At 31.3% G+C, this 6,000-nt stretch overlaps 1 protein-coding gene across 1 annotated transcript in view; it reads right to left on the bottom strand.

Annotated features, from left to right (window-relative positions):
* Nucleotides 1-6,000, bottom strand: part of LOC106461692 — a gene marked incomplete at its 3' end in the record, with an annotated part of 86,452 nt that overhangs the window by 35,497 nt on the left and 44,955 nt on the right. The gene's annotated exons all lie outside the window — the stretch shown is intronic.

Here is a 6,000-nt window from a genome sequence, read left to right as displayed (position 1 = left end):
ATCGGAACGAAGTTACGGAAAGTCAATTAACAAACGGAGACGTAACAATATTATACACATAAAGCTACTGAACACATGGAAACATTGGTGTCATAACATTTATTGAACATTTCTGCCTTTTCTAATCATCATGCTAAGTTATCCATTAGATATATTATAGATAAATTATATATTTTCAATACATATGAAATACTATATGCTGTATATTATAAATTAGATGATATAGTAATAATAATAATATCCATGTCATGCATAAGTATGAAAATTGAAAAAAGTTCTGTTGTTCCATTGTTAAATTAACTCTCACAAAAGTGAGTACATATTTGCATTGCTGGGCTTAATGTTTCCATTTAAGTCCTAGCTGTATACAGAGTAATAATAAGCATAAAAACCTAAAATTACCTTAACCTGTTAAAAATTTCATGAATTACTTTCTTTGGATTTAATTAAATAAATAAGTAAAATACTTATCTGTAACAACCCCATGTATTGTTGCTGATTAACTGCCCTAGGTTGGTAATGATAAAATTAATTGATAATAAATAAAATAAATATGCTACAACATTCTAATGTTCCTTAATTTTCTCATATTCAAACCTTTAGTACTTTCACTTTTGAAAAGCCAGTAATACAATGACAGCCAAGTGCCCTGTAATTCACAAGAAATTATACTTTCAGCCTTAGGCTTAAACAGCATTAAAAAGATTACAAGTCTAAATTTCTGAATTCAACTGTAGAATATTCCCAGTTTTAAATCTTAAAGTACTCATTATGTTAATCGATTATTCTGAGGTTAATAACTGCAAGTTAAAATTTTAGTAGTCATTCATAAGGGGCTGAGAGAATTAACACAGTAACCTTCTACCAAGCATGTTCAAAAATTTTGAATTCTGAATGATAACAATAAGCCAATAAGCTTTTAACAGTCTAAGTCCTAATGTTGAAGACAGAATGCTCATTTTGGATATTTTCTAAATACTTAACTAATTAAAATAAAATTTACAAAAAAGATAAACCTAAATTATCTGAATTAAACAGTACTCAGTCTGGATTATAAAGGTCTAAAAGATATTAAGCCTTGTAGACTATTAAAACCATGGCAGGGCTCACGCTTAACGTTTTTTAGAGAGCCAGCCAGGCCCCAAAAGTAAGTAGATCTTGGGGCCAATCCTATAGCTCATTGTAGAGGTTATCAGAAAAATCACTGAATTATATAGTGGATATTGCATTAATTGAAAGGAAACTAAAGATATCAATATTTCTCAACTTATTTTGTTTGGAACTTGTATTTCATGAAAAAAAACGCAAGCTAAAACCATTTTATTTCAGAACACTAATATCCGTCTGTCCGCAAAACTCCTCCCACAGTTTAAGTCTGATTTAGATGAAACTTTGCATGATTTTTCTACATCATAAGGGGAAGTTCCTAAGAAAGTTTCATTACAATTAGGTCTCTTACTAAAAAGTATATTTAGTGCATGTGTCCACTTTTGTTTTAAGAAATAAGTCAATAACAGTTTTATATCACACCAAAATGAAAAAGTTACAAAACAGACCCTTGCTAAAACTAAAAAAAATAATAGGTCCTTATTTTTTAACATTTTTTCTTAAATCACTGTGTATTAGCTCATTGTTTGGACAGGTCGCAAAAGAGAGCATGATAAAAGAGTGATTGGAAATTTGGAATGACCCATTACTTTCTAATAGGGGGGGGGGGTTGTCAACTGTTTGAATTTCTCATGTCACTATAAGTTGAAAGTAGTAAACAGGTATATAAAAATATTTACAAAATAACTAACCTCTTGTACAGGTATGGAACATTCCATTTCATCATTTGACAGTCCTGTCATTTATGAATATGCATAGCTCCAAGAAGTTACCTTAAAGTTAGTTGTGGCTCGACAAATGTGATTGCTGATTGGTTGGATTGCTTCTGAATGAGAAAAACTAGGTATTTTGGATTTCTCGAGTAGGAAGCAAATGGTTGAAAAACAAGAATCATGAAGGTGGACAATTGTCATAGCCCAAGTGCCCGTTGCACCTGTAGCTAACAAGGGAGTACACACATCTTAATCAACAGAAAAAGTTAATATTTTGTAATTTTAGACACGACAAAAGTGACACAGTGTAAGTGCTGAGATTTGAAACACATTTGATGAAACGTGTTTCAAACCAGAAGGTGATAAATTTTAAATAATTCCACCAGCATGATCTGGGTCTTCTTTATCACAATGCATTTAAAGTTGTCTTTTTTTAAGGTTGGAAAGGTGATCATTACGTACGCAATAAAGAGACAATTAGGAGCATTTTTTAATAAGACCAATTTAAAAAAAAATCTTTTGGCAAACTGTTAGAAGATTTTTCTCTTTACAAATGAAAACTTTCAAATGCTGTCACTTTATTTGACCTTTGATTGGAATACTTCATTTGTTTTAGAGAGTGGTTTAGTTCAAAATGTATAGAGTGATAGCAAAAGTCTTCGAACCTTATGGCTGAAGTGAATGATTAATTTATGCAATGAACCTCAACATCTTGTTTGCCTCTCATAATGGTCACATAACGTTATGTATCGATAATGTACTAGCCACAAGGGCAGTCCTCATTTTTATTTTCACTTGTTCAAATAAAAAGCAGAAAATATATTGTGATTTTTTTTTTTTTTGCATGGTACACTTATTGATAACTTCAACCATTTCAAATTTAATGAAGCAACAAAGTACAATCTCTATAATTGTTACAATTTTCAAGGTTAAACTGTCAACAATACTACTCAATGACATTGGCAAATGTAATCGGACTGATTGTGCTTTATAATTATCAGCAATCAGTGATTTCCGATTGTGATATGATTGGTAAAACAGTAATATTATGTTTTATTTTGTTTTTTGGCTAGTGCAGTCTCCAAAGCTGGATTTGAAAGAGTTTGCTTTAACATGTACAAACAATGTACATGCAGTAAGATAGATTCTCCAAACAACTTACAAGTTTGCAATTTTTACTTGCCTGTTGTTAGCTTGGTGTCATATATAAAAAATCTAAAAAGTAGCATTCTGATTGAAAACAGTAATCATCTTTATAAAAATTCAAATAATAATCTATATCTCAAATTTTATATGTCAATTCCATTACACTGATACAAAAAGTTTGTATATTGGACAAAGTGATAGCAATCTTATTGATGAAAGTGCATTTACTTTGAACACATGGGCATTCATAGTAATGACATTTGTGGACTGTATATGACTGACAGGTGTTCATAAATTTAGGAAGACCCATTCATGGTTTGTCATAAGTTCTGCTCAGTTATGAAACACTTAGATCAATTTATGTGGAGTCAAACTTTTAATTTATCTTTTGATTCTAAGGGGCCACACAGGCTACCTAGCAGACACTTTTTATGGGCCTGCTGGCATTTTTAGGGGACCATTGGCTCCCAGGCCCTCGCTAATTTCAAGCCTTGCATGGTACTTGTATAATCACTTATTAGGAATAAGCTAGAATTCCTAAATGGTTATAAAACATACAAACTAAGCATATTCAATTACTTTAAATAAATACAGTATTCTCAAAATAACCTGAAAATAATGTATGTTTAAAAAATAATTAATCCAAGACTTAAATGACAAAAACTTCCAAGGGTTTATCTTTCACACAACCTTCTACTTTCAACAATTAACAATGTCTACAGACACCTACCAAGCAGGGGATAGCCTAAAAGGTGTCATGGGTAGACTGGTGCTATTTAACTACCACTGAGAAAATTTGTCATCACAAGATCTTATGTGTCCATATGTAGAATAAGCTTAAAAAACACTGAAATCTGTGGAAATCAGCCTATATACAAAATGTAGAGACTTGGTAGAAGATGAAGCAGAAAAGGCCTAGCAGCACCTATTGTAAAACAGTCACCTGCCAACAGTCACAGATGGTTCCTACACCAAAGTCAGAGCTACCAACATAATATTGTGACTGACACACAGGCTGTACCACATAAAAATTAAAGTGTTTAATCCACAGATGGATGACAGAAAATAGAGCAACTATATGTTAAAAGCACCACCTGGATCTGTGTGCCAAGTAATGCAGGTGTAAATCTAAATAAAAAAGCTGACAAGCTTGAAAGAGAAGCCCCTTTATCAATTACAGCACAACTCTAATGGGAGGATATTGACCTAATCTAGCATAATAAGATGAAAGTGGAATCCACTTGATCAACACTAAAGGTTAGAAAATGAAGTACTATGTGAAGGTAGGAAAATCAGAACATTGAGAATCAATAGAGCCACATGTCATTAAAAGGCTCCTGGTAACACTAAAGTAATTCTTTTCTACATACTTCAAGACAATTAGTATTGAGATAACAGGTCATCGACTTATGGTATAACACCTGGGATTTTAACCTAGTATTCAACTCAATGGATATGGGTATTTCATTAAGGAAAACAGATTTAATATTCAGATGGTTGAGTAGTGCAAAAATCAGCAAGTCATATGAAAACAGTTGATTTAAAATAGTGGTGGAGTGAAGATCAGAACTATATTTTGACTCGTTTGGCATTTCATAGTAGTTTGATGCCACTGAAAAGTGACTGCTTTGGGGAAAGGTATGTAACAGACCTTTCCAATGCAGCATATTTATACACTCAGATCATAAAGATTTGTTCAGATTGGGGATTTAGATTTTCCAAAATGAGAAATGGGCTTGATCCATTTGACCAACAATGTGACCTCTTTGTACTTGTTTAAAGTCTTTATAAATTTAATACTTATAAAGCTCAATATAGTGCGTATATCTTTATGAAATTTGGCAGTCTTTCAGTCAACATTACAAGTCTTTCACATACAAAAAATCATATTCTTTTTTGAAGTATTTTTAATAAAATAAAATAAATATTTGTCCATGAATATATTGAGTATTTCTTCTGAATAGTCCGTGTGCAAAATAATTTTTATGTTTAAATTAAAAATACTTTTCCTCATCTTAAAAATCTCAAATTTCCTTTGTGTAATCCCTAAAAGCTTCTAAATGCATTTTAAATGTTTTTCTTCAGTAAAATTTTAAAGTTTATCTGTTATTTTCTCTACCCTATCTCAAAATGGGATTGATCAATTTAACCAACCTTATAACCACCAAAAAAAAATCGAAATTAACCTTTTTTTCTTTGTAGAATGGCTTCAAATTGTAACTTGAAACTACATTCGTTTATCCTAAGTAGCTATAATTTTATAGCATTATACATCTATTTATAATTAAATTTTATTGTTTTATTGCCCTTTGAACCATGTCCAACTACTATCCAAGCCATAAAAAGTTGTAAATCACTTGGAATATGTGCAGGTCATGTTACGCTATCGAATTACATTACCCACGAGCTGCTTGTGTGCATGCCTTGTGAACCATTTTAGTTATATTATTATTATTACTTATTATACCTAATCTAGTCTTAAATAACTTAAAAATGTCCATATTTTTAGATTTTAGTTACTTTGATAATAGTAAATAAAGAATAAATATGAAAATCAAGAAATAAAGTACTTACCCAATCTTCTTTTTTCTTGCCCTCGATTGTCGAGTATAGTTAAGCCTGATTTTTTATAGTAATTCTAATAATGCACTTAATAATTTTTATTTAATTATATAATGCACCAAAGAATACAGACTAATAACATGCAAAAAATAGACAAATTCCCTTACCTCTCAAAATTTTTCTGGCTTTCTAACTATGCAACAAGAGCCGTTAAAAGTTCATCCAAGCTAGTCATTAACTTTCCCACGGGAACGACGTTACTACTCTGAATGAAATTGACTTTTAAGTGTTCAGAACATAACGTTATACAATACGTCATTTGGTAGATGAAAACCTTGACTTTCTATTGGTTATAGGTAATATATAATGAAACATCAGAGAGAACTATCAACGAATTCCAAAAGAGAGGATGTGACAAGTGGGTGTGGCAGGAGTGATCTGATTTTCTAATCGATAGCTCTGTAACCAAACA

Source organism: Limulus polyphemus, unplaced genomic scaffold (assembly GCF_000517525.1).
Source record: "Limulus polyphemus unplaced genomic scaffold, Limulus_polyphemus-2.1.2 Scaffold1012, whole genome shotgun sequence".
Lineage (NCBI taxonomy): Eukaryota > Metazoa > Arthropoda > Merostomata > Xiphosura > Limulidae > Limulus > Limulus polyphemus.
This window is presented reverse-complemented; position numbering and strand designations above follow the sequence as displayed.